We start from the raw sequence: 21,423 nt of genomic DNA, 5'->3' as shown, positions 1-21,423 counted from the left end.
GAGACATGATGGTGGGGTCAGTACAGTGCCCTGTTCTGCCTGCAGGATGCACGGCAGCACGCGCTCCGTACCACAGAAGCTCATCTGCAGGAGCTCCTGATACCTCCACAGTAATGGGTAAATTGTCATGCAAGTTGGAGAAACGATTTCTGGCCAGCTCTAATAGTGCTTTTCTTTAGCAATTTGCCCACAGAGTAAAAGTGGCAACTGGCTGCTTCTAATAGGCAGCTGTTGCAACTGGTAGATGTCAACGGGAAAAGGCTTCTTGGGGAGGGAGAGCTGATGTTCTCTGCCACCCTAAAAGCTGTGCCATGAGAGTAACGTTCCCATAAAAGGAAACACTGCAGCTCAGAGATTTTGCAGGAAGATTTTGTGACGTGCCTGGCATGGCATCTGCTAGGGTTTGTTCCCAGTTGCAACGCAGTGCTGGTGGTTCCCAGCAGGGGCCAAATTCAGACGGGTGTCTCAGAAGCATCAGGGCAGCCCCCTTTTAGCTCTTAGCTCAGTTCATGACACAGCCTGCACTTCAGAGAGATTCCTTTGCACTTTGAGAAGCAACTACTGAACACGGCAGCAGCATTCGCCTCCTTAATTGATGTAAAGTCTTTATACATGTCATTTTTCATTTCAAGGTTTTGGAACTCTGAAGAGAGCTTACCTGTCTTCTCACTGCAATATTCCTGAACCTCTCTTTTTATATTGATTATTCCTCTATTCCTCACAGGCTTCAAAGAAGAGAAATGCATGGTCAGTTTTCCTCTTGTGAAGCTCCCAGGAAAAGAAATAGAAGAATTTCCTAAATCCCGAACCAAAGAAGCATAAACTAGTGAGTGCAAAGGCAGAAAAAAAAGCAGTAACATTCCGGAGATAAAATGCAAAGGTAAGAGAAGGCTCTTGTGTGTGTACTCTCCTCCTAACGCACGTAGGAGAGTCATTGCAGCCTTTAATTGCTGCTGGAGGTGGAGAAAATAGAAAGGTTGAAGAAGAGCATCAGGAGAGAAATAATGGAAACCTGACCAGTGACAGGAGATGATTACTGTTGGCAGACTGTATAGGTTTCAGATTCATGCCGTGACTTGGGAAATAAGTCCTGGCCAGGATGCATTTTTCTGGAATATCCCTAAGGAATATATATCAGTGATTCATCTAAGCAGCCACTGGATATCATTACCGCTCTACCAAAAATGAAGATAAAATAACAATCTGGAAGAAATAAAAGAAACAAGTGTCCCAGATTTTCTCTCAAACTGTAGCAAAGAGATCATAAGGGTGAGTAAGGGAAGGAGGGGGGAAGGAAGAGAGGGCTGAACTTTTCATCTGCACATCCTCAGTTTGCCTTTAAGCTGTGCACATCTAGTTTACTCTTGTCAGAAGCCAACACCACTGTACTTTGTAGCTCTTAAAGAAAGAGATAATTGCCTTTTTCTCCAGTCACATGCTCTCTAATACAGAACTTTATTTCTTTTTCCTCAGCCCTACACAGTAGGACCTCCATCACTCAAAACAGCATAAGCTTCGCTAGAGATGTTAATGCACTACCCAAAGCAAACACAATGCAGAGGCTCTGACAGGTTTATATTCTGAAGTCCCTTTTAAACTCAGAATTTCTCTCTCTTTTTTTTTTTTTCTTGTCGGATGAACAGTAGCCAATTATAAATTATAGCTCTCTCTTAATGCCCCATCCCAGAAGTTTCTGTGGATGAAGTTTCTATCGAGCGTGTGCTGTACTAGGTTGTTTTTATATCTCCAAATAGTTGTTGGATATTTTCCCTATCGTGTAGTTCAGCTAATACATACTAGTCATTTGGGAGAAAACAGAAAAGGGAATTAATTCTAGAAAGAAAGAGCTTTATAAGCTTTTTCTTCCCTTTTATTTTATTTTTTTTCTTTTTCTTATGAGTCAAAGACATGCCAAAAAACATATTTTAAACCATAGCATCAGATACATAGCTAGACCTTTAGCAACAGTTCACCAATGTACACCAGATGCCCCATAGGGTCTATCCAGTTTAGCGACCTGCGAGTTTAAGTAGAAGACTGTTACTGAAATCAGTATTTTTATATATAAATATATAGCTGCTCCAAGGAGAATATAAATACCTACTGCAAACCAAATCCAGCCTAGACTCTCTGAACCTTGTAGGAATTAATTGCAAGAATTACACTTTGGAGCTTTTAAAGTAAAAGATAATTGCCTCTTTTTCTGTCATGGGCTTACTAATACAGAACTTCAGTTTTTCCAAATCCTCCACAGTGGGACCTCCATAAGTCAAAGTAATGTAAACTGTGTGAGAGATGCTAATGTTAAGCACTACAAAAATATTCAAATGGGCTATACAGTATTTCAAGTGTGAAAAAAAAGCCTGTGGGTTCAGGAAATATTTCTTCACCCGATTCAAGGAGAACATGTAAACAGGATTTTTTAACCCTCCACAGTTTGCAGGGGGCTTACTGCAAAGCATCTCAACACCTAATTCAAAGATGCAAACAGTCATCCCAGCCTTGGGGGACTACTCAAGTGCCCAAAGTTCAGCCTGTTTCTAATTAACTTACAGAGCTACAACCCCAGTCAATAAACCAACATTTTAGTCACAGATAAACTTATCATCCCCTGAGTGTGAACAGCTCATCTCTGCCAGGAAACCAAGAGCAGCTGCTGCCTTACTCTGCTTTACCATGGGTGCTTGTTAGTGTACTTATTTTCAATCAACTATATGTGTCCTGTTCTTACAAAAACCCACTCGCATTGCTCTAATTCCTGCTAAAATGTTTCCCGCACTGCTAGAAGATCCAGTGAACAAGAGATTAGGAAGAGGATCAGCTTGAGGTTGTTTAGCTCTCTCGGTACAGTACCTATTAACAGTAACTAGGTATATCATGCAGCATTGGAATTCCTAAAATAGCTACAGGCAGAAGAGACAGTGAAATGCAGACAGCAGAGTGTTAACTCTCCTGTGAATTACCATCACAGTTTGCTACTAATTGAGAAAGTAAATAAAAAAGGTCCTGACAATATGATCTTTTCTAGCAGGGGCTATTCTCATTAAATGCAGAATAAAAGGTTGCCACTTCCCCTTCCAACTGCAAATCCTTTACAGCAAATCAAATGTTTCTCTTCTTCTAAGGAGAAAAGACCCAAAATTATACTAATACCACGCGAGGAAGCCAGCTGTATTATGCAGTTTCAATATTTTTGTTTGACTTCATGGCAACTTGCAGCGAGTTGCCACTGTCCTTAGGGGCTGTACTCCAAATGTTGCCCATAGGTATAGTTGTGCAACTCTGAATGAAAGGAATCATAATATATTCTGCCAAGAGTTTGGCTCCTGGTTCTTACGAGTTCCCTGAAAGGAACAGGACTTGGAGGAAGAGGACCCCAGGATGAGTGGGCAACTGTGCATGCGGCACTGAAGGGTTAGGAGGATGGGGTGCAGGTAACAAGTAAGGGACCAAGTAAGCTGGAAATTTTCAAAAGGCTGCCACTTCCTAGGGAAAACATATGTACTTAAAAATACTGCACAGGCATTTCTAGCCTTTCTGCTGCAATCTCACCTTCATCTGAAATGCAGACATCCACTTAAATTCAAAATACTCCTGTCTTCTTAAGATTGAGACTCAGATTAGCATCTCCCTCTTACAGAAGCAACTTTTGCACTTAGAAGGGGCAGAAACAAGTAATTTATTACAACGTTCTGGTCACTGGACTCCAAAAACTGGGATCACAAAGTGGTCTCCAATGTCTAGCTCGCTTAGCAGCTATGAGCCAGGCACAAGGAGCTGCAATTTCCACTTCTCAGATGAAAGCTCTTGTAAGGAAGCAGATAAGAAGAATTTTAAAAAAAGAAGGAAGCAGAAGAAATATGTTTTGTGGAGAATAAGATAGCCCACATACATTTCATTGCTAAGAGCTTTGTTAGCTCCTTGCCTTCAGCCAAAGATTGGGAACACCAAGTTATATCACTTATATAAAGTGTCATGCACAAGACCCAGAAACCTGCAGTGTAAAGGGTGTTTGTTTTCTCTGGGATGACAGTATCACTTGGAAAGAAGGAAGGGCAGCAGCATATCTGCTGATTAGCTCAAGTAAATGCTACTACAGAACTCTGGCTTATTTTGTAAATTCTGCATATAGCTAGCTATTCTAGAGAAATATCTTTTACAAATGTCCTGGGGTCTTTTCATCATTTTCATTACTATGTTGCTATATGATTTTTCAAAAAAAAAAAAAAAAAAAAAAGACTGTATCATTTAATGTGTTATTTGATGTTACATTTTTTACAGTGACATAATCATCTAAGAGGTTCCCCAACCTCTTCTCTCCCACACATATGGATGTATGTATATACGTATATATGTATGCATATGTACGTGTATATACATGCAATAGTTCACGATTCCTTCAGATTTTCCACTGTAACAGAGTACTCAAATGGTCTAAATAAAAAATGACCATAGCCAAAGTTAGGTTTCCAATGACCTCAGTCTCAGTGACTGATAATACAGTACATCCCATGGGTGGTTTTGGTGACAGAAGTTTGGAGATACATGAATCGGGGCAGAGGTAGGAGACCCCAGGTAGAAGAGAGAAAAACGACATAAACTATTTTGTGAAGAAAAATGTAATGTGGATGCAAAATCTTAGCATAAGGTGTGTAGTGCAGAATTCAGCCCCAGTGTAACCTCCAAGATCACTGCAGACACAAAAGGCTATATGAATCAAAAAGTAGAGGAGATGGGGGAATGAAAAGCACCACTTTTTAGAAAACTACTCCAAACTGATCTGGTATTGCTTGTGTGGATGAATTAACCTCGTACACACATATATGAATCAACAGTGTTATCAGGAGAGATGAAGATTTGGAATAAGTCATAATCCTGAGAAGGAGGAATTGATGTGCTAGAGAGAAGGAGTGACCTGTGGTTCTCAGAATTATTTATCTGCGAAGTGAGAAAGATATGCCTACACTGAAACCTTTGGTCGGAGCCAGATGTGGCAAGGCACTGTGAATAAGAGGATAAGACACTGGTGTGAGCTGGAGTGGAACAGGAATGAGGTTTGGATTTCATCCCCAGATCTAAACTGACCTGCTGCATGAAGCTTAACTCACTTCACCTCTTCATTTTCCTTTTCAGCATTTGCCTTTCAGCTCTGTTGAGGTGACAAACCCTTCGGGCCAGAAAGTCTGTGAGTGAATGCACCAGGATTTTGATGTATTAATTATTTGCATCACATTTTTAGTGCTTTTTATCCCATTGTGCTAGGTGCTGTGCAAGAACAGATTGCAAAGACAGTGAATTCTCCAGAGGTTATTAAAATATAAAGTATGTTCATGTCAGACTCACATGCAAGTTATTACTGCACAGCAACTAGCCTACATCAGCTGAAGCATAGTCTCCGCTCAGATAGGCACACTTAGTCAGGAGCAAAAGGAAGATAATTCTTTTTAGCCTAGTCCAGAGTGAACAGGAATGACAAAATCACATTACTTGGTGTTCTCTACCATCTGAGAGTACACACAGCGTTACTGCAGCTCTGGCAGTGAGGAGAAGTTGGTTAAATCATGCAACTTACACAGAAGGTTTGACCCCTACAAGAGGAGTGAATTGATGGATTTAAACTGACAAGGGACTGCCAAGAATGTGAGCTTCACACAAATAATAGTATTCGTAGCCCAAGTGGAGCGCATTGATAGCTGCCCTGCAGAAGAGATCTGTGAGTTCCACCAACAGATAAAAGGGAAGGGTTTTTTGTTTGTTTGTTTGTTTGTTTGCTTCAGAAAACAAAGCGTATCTTTAAAAATACTAATGTGCATTTTGTAAAATACTCCCAAAGCACCCAAAATTTTGATGGAGCTGGCAAAACAGCACTGGCTTCTAATTTTACTGCAGTGTCATCACATGTGGAAAGAAGTAACAACAACAAATTCTGACTAGTGCCTATGATTAACACCTCCTAGAGCAGCAACATCAGAGGACCACTGATAACACTTTTTATCAGTTACAAGGAAAACATCAACATCCGGAGTGTGCCCAAATGACCTACAGTGAAATTTGGTCACGAACTCATCCCACTGTTTAATGACTGCCCAGCTGAAGGAATGTACTCTTGATTTTCCATTCACTACTAGCCCATGCACGCAGAAGTGTGTGCGTTCCTCACTTCTCTAATCATGAGAGATTTTGGTTTCAATGACCATAGTGGTTGTGATGTGTTTATTGCCATCATGTTTCGAGTAGAAGTTGTTTCTGTCCTTTCAGGACTCTTCTACGGCAAGTAGAAATGTTAACTGCTTGTGGGAGTGATGATTACAGAAATTATAACCTGTTGAGGCAATGAAACTCCCAAGGCATTAGCTGCTATTTACACTGCTTATTTGTCTATGCTCACACTTTTATGCTTCTGTCTGGAATGATCAGTCAGGTTGGTAATGCAGAGGTGAATGACTCCTTACTGTCATGCTTAACAGCAGAGTCCCCTTGTAGTTTTTGCAATGAGTGAGGGCTGAGCCCTGAAGATCGAAGGTCTGGAACATACCTAAATTAGATGTATATGAAATATATCTTTCATTCTTTAGCTTATTACTTTCACAACACAATTCTGTAATTACCAACTCCATAAGAAACATAACAACAGCTGTTCTTGTGATATTTCAGTACCACTGGAATTAGGAGAGGTAAGAAATTCAGAGGTGTGTGACAGCTTTGAAAACATCTATTTCAGTATGGATTTCACTGAAATAGAGTTTGTTTTTACCATCCATAGACAAAAGAGTAATAGACTAGATGCCAGAGAAAAAACTAAGGGAGGTCCATGATGGCCAGGATTATTCAGTTTGGAAGAAATTGTCATTTCTTCAAGAAAAAAAGGTGCTAGTTTGAACAGTTCAGAGATGCACAAAGCAGCAAAGAAAAAGCTAGCATGGTAGAAAATTGAATTTTCAGAACATGGTTTAAAATAAATTCTCATCTTAAAACTTCAACCAGAAGTTCCAGGTTATTAAGAGAAGAAACCAAAGTAACTCTTCTCAAGGAGAAACCAAAAATGTTATAATTTCCTAACTACTGTTATTTCCTGACTTCCTCTACTGAAATTAGAAAAGGCTGGTGCTTAGATGCCATGACGCTTTGGGAACCAAAAGAACTTGGAGTTTTGAGTGTCTTATTTGGGAAGCAGCTGAGAGGTTCAGAGAGCAAGCTCTGAGGAACCAGGCAGATTTCGTAATACTTCCATGAAAACAGCAAGAGTTGATGAAAATGTGGCTTCTTTGTTCTTTTGTGCCTTCCAATTTGAAGCCCTTTCACCATAAAATATCAATGGCATAGGAAGGATTACTTCCTCACAAGCCACAAATCAAGTAATCATCTACTTCAATACTTCTTGAAGAAGGTAAAAAATGTAACAAACTCAAATTACAATGAAGAATTTAGAGTTGCTGGAATAACCTCTTTCTTCTGTTTTGTGAGCTTGATTGCAAGAAGGATGTCAAGTAAGAACGAAACTATTTGGAGAAGGAAAGCAAATATGCAACAAGGAGTTGTGAGCCATCACTAGGATACAGCCTGCAAACCATAATCACTTCACCAGTGGTCCAGCAGACCACTGGTATGAACAGGAGAGGATAGGAAACAGGCTGAAGTTTATCTGTCTCCTTTGTATTTGCAGTGGATTAGGAATAGAAACACACACAGGGTCAGGTTCAGTGCTGTGAGAAGCATGTTTGGATTGAGGAATAGTAAATGACAACATCTTATCATGGATCCTTACAACTGTCTGTTTAACCTTCAATTGTTACACATGGATCTACAGAACTGGATTTAGAGACTTAGAGAACATATAGCATTCAATCTGGGGTGGGAAAAAAATCTAGTACTAAGAATAAATGAAAAAAATATATATGGTTTAAGCTATACAGGAGCTCATTATCTTCTTGATCCTTAAAGCTTAAAAAGCTATACATGTAAAATGAACGAACAGAAAAAGTTGCATCTATGCACCACGTGGTTCACCTGTGGAATGCACTAACACAGAAGGTCAGAAGTGTTAAAATGCAGATTTTTAAAGATTTTCACGGTTACCACGTATAGCACCAGCAATGACAAGATGCCAAGTTAATAATTTATTCCACCTCAAAATTTTTAACATCAGCTGATTGCTTACCAAGGTAACACAATTTTCTCCCCTTCTCTTGCAGTGAAATGATATTGTGCCTCTACTTTGGGGGGGGGATATTTTTTTTCTGCTAGAACCAACAACCAAACACCTGAAAAGAGTGAGAAGTTCTTCTAGACTGAGGTTTCTCCTTTGCAAAGTCAGAAAAAGATCCCTACACATTTTTTGAAAATAAAAAGGGCTGTGAAAATTCTGAAGCGTCTGATTCATGTGAGAGTTGACAAAGTGAGACATTCAGATTGTTTCATAGATACTGCAGTTGCTCGTGAACTGTAGGAGGCTTTTCATCAGCTTCAGGAAGTTTCTTCTTAGCCCTTAAACCCTACAAAGAAATCTTCCTCTTTTTGGAAACGAGATTTCTCTGGAATAGCCTAGACAAAAGCATCATACATTCCTAGCTCATGCTGCATTTTGATTTTTTGTGCTGATGGCTGAGATTTGTGGACATTTTGGTCTCAGCCTGTAGTGTTTGGTCATTCCACAGAGACTGTAGAGGCAGAAGTTGCCACTTTTGATCTTCATTCTGGCTAACTCAATGTTGTCTATCCATGGGCAAGAATAGTTGCTTCACAGACAGACATAAACAGGATAGCTTTGAGATTATAGGTTTTACACTGAGTACGTACTCTGATTTTCAATTATTAGATTGGTTCAGGAGCTGAAAAAAAAAATGCTTTATCTAGTTTCCAGAGTTTTATTCATATGCATTAAGTGTAACAACTCTTGCCACTCTTTGTTACACTCATAAACATTCAGTCTTCCTTTCATTCTTCTTAAATTCTCTACCTCGTGACAGGACAGTAGATTTCAACCACTGCTGATTTTGATTAATTTTCACAAGCCAAGTTGAGCACTGCTCTCAGCTGATGTGTCAGCTACTGGACACTTCATGGGCTAATGGCCTGATCTGGTCTGGGAATTCTAACATCATTATAGCTGCCAACAGAGGAGGGTCGAAGAGGGAGGGCATCAACTCGACAGTGCCTCTCAAAAATGAAAACAAGTCTTCTTCACAAAGCTATAGACTTAAAATGGTCACCCGCAAATTCATATCATTAATGAGAAGATATATTAAAAAACCCCAAAACAATAACAACAAAACCAGCACATGCTTTTAAGAATACAGCAGATTCTGTATTAATCTTTCCTTCTTGAAAAAAAAAAAATACATATATAGAAATCCAAATAGGATATAAATAGCCCTGTTCTGAGAGAGAGAGAGAAAAAAAAAAAAAGAACAAAAAGAAAATAAAAGCCTAAAGCAGCCTTATTAAGACTAACTATAATGAGACACATCCAGGAATGAATAATGCCCAAGGAGACCTCGGAGTCAGAGTGGACAGTGAATCAAACGTTGACAATGCAATATGGCAGGGAAAAAGGGAGCCTGCAAATGTGGTCTGTCATGAGGGAGAGAAGGACTGTGTCCAGAAGGGACTCCTGGGAATATTCTGCAAATGCTCACCGAGCTCCTGAGCCAACAGTGCCAAAAATAAATAAATAAATAAATAATAAAATTAAAAAAAAAGTCATAATAAGGGAACTAGAGGAAGTTCAAAGAAGAGCAATCAGAATGATCTGTGTGCTGAAATAAACCAGCTGTGTGCAAAGACCAAAACATCTGGAGAAGTACAGAGAAGTACAGTGCTACCTAAGTGGCATAAGTAGAGTTCCTAAGGATACAGAAGGCAGAATCCAGCCTCTTTACACAGCTTTGGCTTTTGTAGGCATCATGCAGAGCCCTTACAAGTCTGATTTTGTGCTGAGGAAGGACTCTGTCAACACAGCGACTGTAGGGAATAGCTTGGAGGCTGCCTTAAGGAGCCCAGTCCCAGTGTCAGGGATAATAGCAGCGCTGTGGAGATGGTGCTGCAGCACTGCAGGAATTACAGTGCAAGCAGCAAGGCAGTTACCTGAACTTCTGGTGCTCGGAGTATTTAAATTACACCGAAAGCCTTGAGATGGTCCAGGAACAGGAGGACACAAAGGTGGCTGAGAGCCAGCACGGAGCCATCCTTAAGACATTCAGCAAGCAGCAACTGTGAGAGCTGGGTAAGGGGGTGGGAAAAAAGAAGAGGGGGAAATGAAGGCTTACGATTGACTAGCGAGGGAAAACGCACATCGTAAAGGTCAAACCTAAGGCTGTGGAGAAACGGTGAGAGGAAAACAGCAGAAAGCTGCGCTTCCTGCAACACTGGCCACGAATCTTAAGGGGACGCTGTGCAGCCCGGCTGCGGCGGACTCTTCCCAGGTAAATACTAAACTGGCAGGCGATTTCCTCTTTGCCGTTTTATCTTCAGATTAAAACACCTAAAGCCTTGCCGAGGGCCGGGGGTTGCAGCGTGCGTGTGCACAGAGGGGCTGCACAGTCCCTCGGAGGAGCCGAGACCTCCGCTTTCTGCAAGAAGGCGCGCAGCTCGGGATGGGGGCCCCGAGCGAAGGAGGCACCGGGCAGCCCTCCCCCCGTGCTTCCCGTTCACATAGAGACCGCCACGTGCGATCACCCCCGCGAGGTGCGTCTCCATTAATAATTCACTGCCATCCTTGATTCATCAAGTCCGGGAAGTTCCCAGCAAGAGTGGGGAAAGAGCAGGCGGGCATCTCCGCTGCCCGCAGAAGGACTTACGAGCGGCTCCCGGGATGAGAAACCGCACGGCACGACCAAGCGAAGAGCGGTGCGCCTCTCTCTCCTTCTTACACCCCCCCTTTCCCCCCCATTCCATTCTGCTTTTCACTCTCACTACGAAGCCACCACCTCACGCACTGAGCAGCCCTCGGGGGGGACGGGGGAGTCGGCGGCACGGCACGGCACGGCCCCGACCGCCACATCGCTCTCACACCGCTGCCCGCTGCGCACCTCCCGGCCCCGGTGCGGCAGCTCCGGCGGCTCCGCAGCCGCATCGCCCGGAGTGCGTGTGCGCGGGTGGGTGTGAGCGTGTGTGAGTGTGCGCCTGCCGGGGAGGCAGGCAGCGAGGGAGGAGTTTGGCTTTTTTTTTTTTTTTCTTCTTCTTTTTTTCCCTCCCCCTCCCTCTCTCTCTCTCTCTTTCTCTCTCTCTCTCTCTCTCTTTTTTTTTTTTTTTTTTTTTATTAATCAGGAGCACTGAATGGAAACCAATCAGATAGAGAGCCCCCTCGGCTCGGGCTGCCTGCATGCGGGAGTTAAAAAGTGCTGCCGGTCGAGCGGCAGCCCCAGTGAGCGGCGGGGAGGCTGAGAGCGGGCAGCAGGGGCCGGGAGCCGCCGCCACCCATCCCAGCTTGGCCCTGCGAGCCGGTAAGAGCCGGGCTGTGCGCCCCGGGCACCGAGCTTCGGATGTCACCAGGCGGCCGCCTTCCCTTTCTTTTTAATTTCTTTTTTTTCCTTTTAATTAATTTATTATTATTATTATTATTTTTACTGCGCTCATTGGGAATGCTACTGGGCGGGGGGGGGGGGGGGGGAAGGGGGGGCGTCCATCACTTCTTTTACAAAGTTGGCGGCTGTCTGGTGGGGGCTCCGCGGCTGCGCCGGGGTTCCGTCCCCCGGGGGCTGCGGGAGCCGCGCTCGCGTGCGCTGAGTCGGTGAAGGGATGCGGCGCTGGACTGAGGGCTATGATGGGCAGCAAAGCGCTGGGGGCGATGGAGGAGGTGAACGCGGGCGGAGGGGTCGCGTGTGGTTAGAAAACTATTAATAATAGTAATAACAAGAATAATGATGATGATGGAAAAGGAGAAGCATGATAAGAGCCAAGGTTGTGTTGGCTCTTAAAAAAAACTGTGTTGGCTTCTTGGCGCTACGTAGTCTCAGTGAAATGCATACAGGGCAAAGCCTATCAGATCCCAAGCAAAAGGCAAAGTGCAGAGCTGGATGTGGAGCAGCGCTGAGATAAGAGCTCGCCCGGAGCAAAGGTGCAAAGCCGGGGGGGGGACCCGAGGATGCTGCGGGGACTGGCAAATGTGAAAGGCTTCATCTGGGGAAGGAAGAGGTTGGGGAGTGGTGGAGGTGGGGGAAGAAAGGGGGTAGGCGTGCAGGCATTTTGCAGAAGTAAAGTTGGATAATTGAAGGAAAAAAAAAAAGTGTTGAATTTGGTTGTTGTCAGTGTTTCTAAGGAGCTCGTAGCATACTTTCTATGTCAGATAGGTTGAACTATTTATATATTCACATGTGTAGAACACCTACATGCATGCAAAACGATACACGGGATATAGCCTATATATGTATTCTTATGCAGAAGGTTGAGTCAAGAGATAAGCAATAGTGGTAGAGGTCAGTGGCCAGGGAGAGAAGTCGTGTCACTGCTGCAATAAAATCCATATTTTATGGAGAGTTAAATGCAGTACTTTGTAAGTGCAAGTGGGTGGTCACCTAAATAACTCCTGATGACATTCAAGGATCAAGAAGTTTTATGACCAGAATTTCTCCTGGCACAGAGGCTACTTTTGAACGAACTGAGAGGATGGGGTATCTTTTTCCTTGCACTTCTGCATGACGTGAGATTTTAAAGTTCTGATAGCACTGCATGGGGAGATTGTGTAGAAGAATTTACTCACCTAGTATAAAGTCAGTCCTTTCTCCAAACTGACAGCTCTTCAAGCACAGCTGGAACAGAGAGGATTGGATGGCTGTTGCTGTTAGTCCAGGACTTGGCAAGGGTAGTACATGCATCCACACGTGTACTTCATGAACTGTGTGCATAGGCACATGCGCGACGAGGGCAGTATGATGAGAGCAAGGTTATTTTCATTTCCTTTTGTCATTGTACCCATGTGTAATAGCGCCCTGGAAATAACGTAATTCCAAGGGAATAAAACTGCTTGAGTGCGCAGACCTCTTTGGTTTTAATCAAAATAGACATAACTCTCCCCGTCAAGATAAAGGCTTATCTCATGTATTTGCTGAGCTGAAATCTCTATTATGCAGTCAGTTCTGTGCAAAAGTGCTTGCATATTACCTAAAGCATTCCATAAAATTGATTAACATCTGTTCCTGAGCAATATAATGCTATGGGTAATGGTGCATCCCTATTCATTTCTTTCTTTCTAATTCTTGTTTGAAGGCAATAAGTTTGCATGTCACAAGATAGTCAGGTTGAGCTTGGAGGCTTCTGATCAAGTAGATTCCTTTACCATGGATATACACAGTTTTAGAGGCCTGGCAGCAACGGCACAATTGGATAGCTCCTTTAAACAGCCCAAACATGCTAATAAAGACTGCAGGGCTGAATCCCTTTTTCCTCTGCGGTCTCCTCTTTTCAGATGTTATCCGACACAGCACCGGTAAATATATAATCTCCTGTGCTTCTGGCTTTCAGCTGCACTATAATCTTTCTGGACATATTTCTAGTGGCTTGCAGTTGACTTTTAAGGTGGGGGAGGTGGAGGAGGCAGGCAGCCGGTCTTTTCCGAGCAGCATAATCAGAGGCAGCAATGCTCATTTATTTATTTATTTATTTTTCCCAGGGAAAGTGGCATTGATTCAGGCCTGTTGTAGTTGTCTGCAATTATCCTTTGCAGCCATCTAAGGACCTAGCAAACTGGGGTCCCCATGGGGACTTATTAGTCTCTCTAGGTATTTTAGCTTTCACACCAATTCAAAGCTCCTACATATCGCCATGCCAGCGATACATAGATATGGTCGTCATTTTCCAGCCAAGTTGTTCAGCCAGAAATATATATTATAACTTCTGGCTCTTTGCTCTCTCCCTCCCTTGCACAGCATTCCCATGCAGGCGGTAACCTGCCGCTCAAGGCAGCTTCTCCTTTCGGAAAGTTTGCGTTTTGCCATCTGCTGTTTCAAAAATATTTAGTTGAGAGACTTCCTTGAAAGCAAAACACATGCATTAAAAAAAACGTTGTGTTTTGTTTTTTTTTTTCCTCCTTTCTGCTGAAGATCTTGAAACTGCTGTAAACTTGATAGAAGTTCTGGCTGTGTTCCCCGGCTGCAGTCCTGCCTGCACTGCTGTGCTCAGTGCGCTGCCCAGAGCATGCTGGGCTCCTGGGCAGGACCCTCCCTGAGCGCTCTCTCCCCTCACATCTGCTCCAGAAATTTTGCTTTGACTGAAGATTGCAGCATACCAATCTACTTGATGTTAGCAGATCCCTGCAATATTTGGGGGTTTGGAAGGATTCGCTGTTGGGTTTTCCAGTGGATGCCTGTGCTCTCTGCAGTAGTCATGCAGATGTAGAGGGCATTGACATTCATCCATGGTTATATGGTGGGATCCGTCTCCTACTTAACTTTTTACTGTGCCTCCTGCCCTTTGTTGACTACTTTTAAGCTATGCTTAGTTGCTAGTGCGATCTTGTAGCGTTATGGTTCAAGATGAGGAGGAAATTGCTTATGGATCTCCTTGGAAATGCTGTCTAATTACTAAAATGAAAGGTAGCTGAAATCTATAAAAATGAGTGGGTAGAATCTGCTGGAAGCAGCAGGCCCCACCGCGATGGTGTCTCATCGCGCGTAATGGTTGCAATTCCTCTGGTGGCTCTGTTGCAATTACACCAGAATAAAGCAGAATTGGTTTTCAGTATCTTTTGATTATCGTGCCCGTGCGGGAAGTGCCACGGAGGGGCCCTGTGCTGGGAGCTGAGTGTCAGGGAGACTTCTTAATTAACCCTTTCAAGATACTGCAAGCTGCACACACTGTGCTGCTTTCTTCAAAGGCTTTGAGTCATTGGGGGTGAGGGGGGGTTGCTTATTTTTTCTTTTTCTTTTCTTTTTTTCTAAATAATTACTTTGGTTCCCAATGCTTAGAAACAAGGCAGACAAATGTCATCATCCTCACTGCCACTGGGGCCAAACTCAGGTCCTCTCTAAATAGAAACCTCTGAAGCGAGCCCCATATCTTGCGCATGAAGTTCCGTGTGCTGCTGAACCCAATCTCTTCTGCAGACTCAGTGCAGGGTTCAAGTTGCAGTATAAATGCCTAAATGTGCACCAGTGGAGATAAAAAAAAAAAAAAACAGCAGCAGTTGGTTTGCTTTGCTGCTTGCTTAGTCATGGCAGCCCTTCCAAGGGGTCTGCAGAAATTAGGCACTCTGAGGAGGAAGATCTTACGGCATCTCAGCTTGCTTCATTCGGGATGGAGAAAGAGGAGACATAGAAGAGATGTTTTGTGTAATTAAACTCAGCTGCTATCTGCCTTTATTTGCTTAACAAAAGGTACAGGGCAGATTATTAGTCCCTGTTTGAGGTTTAAAGACATCCTTGAAGAATACATAATAAATGCAAAACACCAGCAGTCTTACACTAAGCAGGGGGGTGGCAGAAAAAGTCATCCTCTCTGTTTGTATTGTGAGTGACGCTGCAGGAGAGCTAGATGGAAGAAGTGCTGCATAAAAGCATTTTCTAAGTTTGGGTTTTGTTTTTTTTTAAGTGCTCCTCTTCACATCCATATCCATCTGGGTTCTTCTTGTGGCACATCCCACCCCAAGAGCTTCTCTCATCATCCCCCCAAGTACTGTCCAGCATCTGCCAGGGGTCCATCTAGCATTGAGTTCCTGAGCTTCTGCAGGCACTGCTGTGCGTTCTGATCCTGATCACTTGCCAGTAGCTTCCCCTCCCCAGAACAGACAGTGCTATTTTACCTTGCACCCATGACCATCCCCTGTACTTAATCCAGGTGTGGCCAGCTGCCAGCATCTTCTCTGGCTTTATTTATTTTCCTGGCTGTCTGCTTGGCATTGAAAGGCCCAAACAAATATTGTGGAGGTTTGTATTTATGCTTTTGTTTGTTAACAGGAACATTCCCTGAAGAAATTAGGATAACTGTAGATCAGGACTCTTTTGAGTGGTGTCCTCCCCAGGTTACAGGGCTGGAGCTCTAAAAAGAAGCTGGAAGCAATGCAGTGATTGCTTCACTGTGATAGTGCCAAAGCACCTGAAACTGCTGAAACATCCACCCTCACACTTGTACTGCTCTGTCTTTCTTCACACCCAGCCCCAGGACGCTCTCCTCATGCTGTCCCTCATGCCAAGCACACAACACAAAGAGCATATACATTTCCATCTGGTCGCATTCAGGAACGGTGCCAGCCTTGCTGTGTTTTAAGTAACCTGCTCAATCATGGCTTCATTTTGGCACTGTGGGCAGATATTTTATGGATTGATCAGCCTGCCTTGCCAGGATATGCATATATCCATATATTCAAAAAGTGCTTTGTTATAGTCAGAATATTACTATTAGATTTGATTTGCAACATAAATATCCATTGTATCCCCACAGCTCTTCTCTAATGACATACCGCAGTACACAGAGATCACTTTATGAATGGCATCGGTCCTGTGCTATCTGGGTACCTTAATTCCTCTCAGTTAAACTAATTCTATTATCTTGCTGTAATGTTTACAGTTGCCTGAGAGATGATAAGTAGTGTTTCTTTCCAGCATTCCCGCTTCTGTGTCTAATCTCAGAACTAGAGTAGGAGCACCCAGGAGAGGGGTCAGCAGGAATTGGAAATTAGCACTGAAATTAAATGTGAGTCACATTTCTCCAGGTACTGCAGGTGCATGCTTACCTGGGTGTGAGGCAGAGCCACTTCCTCCCTAACTGCTGCATCTCCATTGTCAGCCAGTTGTTCCAGTATGCACAAAGACTGCTTTATCAACATAATTGTTAGCATCTAGCTCTGCTTTAGTAGGACTAGACTCAAAGAAATGTTCGCCTCTGATGGTAACCCCGTGTTGGGTTCTTGAAGGTGGCAGGACTCCAAGTCTGTTCTGCACATGGGTTGGTCTGGTGGTGGGAGAACCACGTGTGTCTGTGTGTCCATGCTGGGTGCTGGCAACAAGGAGCATGAAGGCTGGTCTTGGCATCACTGCTCTTGCCAAGGGAGAGCCTTTTTACTTCAAAGAAAACCCACGTCCTCCTCCCTCTTCCTCCTAGTTCTACTGCATTAACAAAAATAACAATTAAAAGCACAGTTGCTTTATGTTTTGCCCTAAGCATTCAGGTGAAAACAGTTTCCTTGCTGAATTAATTATCTTTGAGTGCCTTGTGGTTTGCAACTTCAGGGTGTCATTAGTCTGGCAATCATTATTTGACAAAAGCATCTTCACAGACAAAAAGAAAGTGAAATAGCTCCTAGTATCATGTCAGAAAAATATCAATCATTGTGAGATGCTGCATGGACATTTGGTGGTCTTGCTTCACATAAGAGACAAGGCGTCATTGATCTGCATGGGGCAGTCACTCAAAATCTGTTAAGTATTCCACCATTTCTAAAATATTTCTTCACCATGCAGACCCCAGTGAAGCTGGCCTCTGTATTTTGCCTCATTTTGCAGAGGGCAGGATGCAAATCACAGTGGAGATGTGTGACTTGCCCAAGGTCACACAAGGAGTCAGTAGCACAGCAGGGATGCTGAACTCAGACCTACAGCGAGGACTGCTTGCAGCCAAGCCTCCTGCCTCTCTGCTGCTTGCTCCAGTTGTTGGAGCTGATCAAAAAATGGATGGAAAAAGATCAGATTTGGGTCTCCTTTTTTTTTTTTTTTTTTTTTTTCATCCAGAAAAAAGACAATTATTTTTCTCAAGGACTCTTTGGAGCTGCTTTGACACTCTCTCCTCAAAGGACTTTCTGGATGTCTTTTGCCTGTTTGTTCAGTCATGTTCTGCGTGGAGGGAAGGGGAGAGGCTGGGTAGATCCAGAGCAGTCCAGGATAAGACTGACTATTTCATTCTCAGGGGATGGTAATCTGAGATCTCCCTAAGCAAGGTGGAGATGACCTTCCGCTCAGTGTTGGTCTGGTTGAAGCAGCCATGGAAATTCTTCACAGTTCTGTGCCTTGTCCATTTCCACCTGCTTATGCCTGCAGGAGAAAAGGGGATAAAGAAGTCTCAAAAAAGGTTGCTGGTTCTGCATGCTGCTGCCCATGGATTGGGGCAGCCAGAGGTCACTCTTCCCACTCTCGTTCACCTCCATCCCTATAGGAATCCATTTCAAAGCACTCCTGCTTTGTAAACATCTAAGAAGTAGCATTCCTAGTGCATAGCTACAAAGGTGAGCCAGAGAAAAGTTTCTTGGGTAAGGACATGGCATACACCATACCTCTGTCATGGGTATCAATCCTGGTGTAAATAAAGAGAGAGAGAATTAGGAAAACATTAAGAAAAAACCCCAACATTGCATTGAATTTCCAAATTATATGGTGGGGTTAGGTCCAAGTCCAAACTGCTGTGCTCTAATGTTTTTAGAGCTGGCCTCACAAACTGAGCGACTGTGGTAAGGATGCAAGAGAGCCTATTTCCTCATTTTCACAGTACGAAAAGTGCTCTGGGAGATCACAGAGCAGGAATATAGAGAGCTAGAATCCCTTTCAGGGAGCAAATTCCTTTTGTGAAATTGGTGCTCAATTTAGCTGTCACTGCTGAAAGGGAAAAAGATGCAGAAGCAACTTTTAAGTCCACCAGCCACATCCCTTTAAGCAATCCATGCTGTGCCAACCAGTTTTATAAAACTCTGTATTTCATCTAAACTCCATTTAAGTCTAAACAATATGGATGTCCTGCTACTGCATTTCCCTTCTCAACGCTGGTAATTGCCAAGTTATTTCTGCTATAAACAAAGCAGCGTTCTTCTCTCTCTCTGCTTAATCATACCTGGTCCCAGAGCAGAAAGTTGTTAAAGACGTTTACTTTTAAACAGAGCAATACACTGCACCAAAGTCCACAAGACTGTTTTGATACTTAAGTGCTTTCCTGGATCAGGATGAGGATGTCAGGATCTTGTAATGCAGTGTTTACAGCAAATTCAGAGCTGACCAAACAGCGACCTCCAAAAATTTGTCTATTTGGTGTTTCTAAGCACTAGACTAGGAAAAGCAGGGACGGAAACAATCAAGTAAGGAATGGTCATCATTTGCCTTTGAATCCCCTTCAGTATAATGGAGTCCTGGCTCATATGCACAGCATGGAGCTGCATTCCCCGCTGTGCCTCTTCTTCCACCAGTGGCTGGGAGCAGTTGCAGAGGGATGCAGCACAGGGATACCAGAACATTGCAGGGGTGCTGCACCTCTAAGGGCAACTCTTAGCTCAAGCTATTCCTTCAGGTGCTTGTGTCTTCAGGTCTGTTCTCAAGGTAAAAGCAGTGCATGCTAATCTGAGGGGAAAGTGCTGGCCCACTGTACCTTATTTATTAATATTTACAGCCATCAGCACAATTCCACAGACAATCTAATCTCAAGCAGCTTTTGAAATTCAGTGCTTTTCAGAGCACTGCTTCCCATCAGAAACAGAACTGTGCACTCTGATCTGTAGAAAGGACTTGTCTTCCTCTTAAAAAAAAAAAAAAAAAGAAAAAAGAGAGGCTCCTTTTCTCAACACAGAATTTATATTGTTATTAAATGAAATGTATTATCATATTTTAGCATTTTAAGCTGTCTTTTACAGGATTTCTAAAACTGCTCCTCATTAATCTCCTGCAATCCATTTGTCAGATATCTCAAAGCTATTTGATATCACAGTTACTTCAAGGTATGATAGAGTTTTCCTTAGCAACAGGTTGTAATTTCAACCAGGCTGGTAAATGTGAGGTCAGAAGCTGGTTGTCACAAATCTAGGTTAAGATATACTGCACGTTCTTCCTTCCTGTTGAAATACCATCCTGAATCTTGGAGGAGTGAAAGTAAATACTGGGGTTACTCGGGGACAGCTTTTGTCCACTTGAAATGGCTTGTTTAATTAAGCATATTTTGTGTTTATTACAGAGGTATTTATCTTTGGCCAAACTGGCATCAAAACCTGCCTTCACGTGGTGCAGGCCTTCAGATGCAGATTCAGTTTCGAGCCCTTGCCCCGGCCAGTATCTGTTACTTCTCCATGGCTCTGGGTCACAGGGAACAGAGCTGCTGTGGCAGTGATGCTGCCTGACAAGGGAGGGAGATTCCAGCAGCCCTCCTGACCTGAGCAGGCATATGGAAATCTTCCTTCTGGAGGCCAACCCTGGAATGGTGGGCACACAGGCTTGGATGGCTACCAGAGATCCCAGCTTCAGTAAGTGGTTGTCTTGGGCCAGGTCAGCACAATCCTAAATAATGGGGGTGTTTTGTTAAGCCCCAGAATTCACGTACTTGGCTGTCAGTGACAGAAGGTAGAATATTATGGCTGTGGCAAGCGGTTTTCAGCTCTGTGAATGGTGAGGTGAGCACATAGAGGAGATACTCAGCCAGCCAGTGCTTGAAGTCCTTCATTTCCTTTGAAGGAGGCATGGTGGAAGGTTTGCTACGTTTTATGTACACCACCAGTGATAGTGCAGGACTCATGTTGATTCCAGCTTTATTTATAGGATGCTGTGTAAAGGTGATGGGGGGACGTGCCTTCAGGCACCACCCAACTTCATATTTTCTCTGTCCCTTACATATTTCTTTTTCTTTCGGGCTGTTTCATGCTCATCTGTTGTTTTATAACAAAACGATCCTTTGCCCAGCTCTTTGCACGTTGCCTCTGGGAAGACAAGACACATCAGGAAGCCAAAAGTTCAGTAGACATCATTGTGTTAGAAATAGGTTTCTGTCCTCACATACTGTGTCACGGGGATGGATGAGCTTGCTCTGCACCTGCTGGTGTACCATGGACTTGGGCTGATCGAATGGGACAGAGACCAAGCAGGATACATTTGTAAGTTGGGATAGGATGAATTATAGTAAATAACTGAGCTGAGCCATTAGAAATAAGTTGCTAATGTAAGCAAGATTAGCTTGATGTGCTGCCTGAAATGAGATATTAGAGATGATAGGGAGAGAGAGAAAACTTTTCATTTAGATGGAAACAGGACTGATTAATTAAGCAGTAACGAACAAGGAACCTTGCCTTGAATTGATATGAGGCTTGCAGTGCTAATTTAACACAAAGTACAGCTCCCAATTTGTTATTAAATTAAAATGGCTTTTAAAATTGTTTACAATTTTTTTCCTTATCTTCTTCTGTGTGGCAAAATGATTATTCTGGCTAGTTAAAGAAACCAATCAGAGCAACAGAAAGGGTAGGTTGGAGGGGGAAAAGATTGTCCTGTTGTGTAATTAAGAAATATACACTAATATCCATGACATCATGAATAAGCACTTCAAAGTAGCAAGTGTGCTCTGTATTGCATATTAAACTAAACAATTACCATGCTAACAAGCAGCTCTGGACATGCAAGGAGAAGGCATTTCACTTAGGGAAATGTCTGATTTTTGCTTTTAGTTTTGTCAAAATATCTGCTCATCTTACTGACATGTATCAATAAGGGATAAAGAAGGAACATTTCTCCTCCTTCTGCCTTTCTCCTCTCTTGC

The 21,423-nt window shown here is 43.2% G+C and overlaps 1 protein-coding gene across 8 annotated transcripts in view; it reads left to right on the top strand.

Moving 5' to 3' along the window:
* Window positions 1-454: 454 nt before the first annotated feature.
* The window catches only part of CDH6 (cadherin 6), a 114,458-nt gene continuing 93,489 nt past the window's right edge, over window positions 455-21,423 (top strand). For 3 of the 8 annotated variants that reach the window (NM_001001758.3, XM_040677389.2, NM_001397653.1), the window contains exon 1: window positions 11,362-11,441. The gene's annotated coding sequence lies outside the window, so the exon portion shown is untranslated. Of the gene's footprint in view, window positions 598-724; window positions 1,270-10,246; window positions 10,422-11,361; window positions 11,442-12,004; window positions 20,141-21,423 lie in introns of those variants that run through there. The other 5 variants (XM_040677344.2, NM_001397654.1, XM_046919630.1 and 2 more) reach the window with 4 other exon arrangements.

The sequence above is a fragment of the Gallus gallus genome, chromosome 2 (assembly GCF_016699485.2).
Source record: "Gallus gallus isolate bGalGal1 chromosome 2, bGalGal1.mat.broiler.GRCg7b, whole genome shotgun sequence".
Lineage (NCBI taxonomy): Eukaryota > Metazoa > Chordata > Aves > Galliformes > Phasianidae > Gallus > Gallus gallus.
Note: the sequence above shows the minus strand (reverse complement) of the source record. Positions and strands in the feature narration are given on the sequence as shown.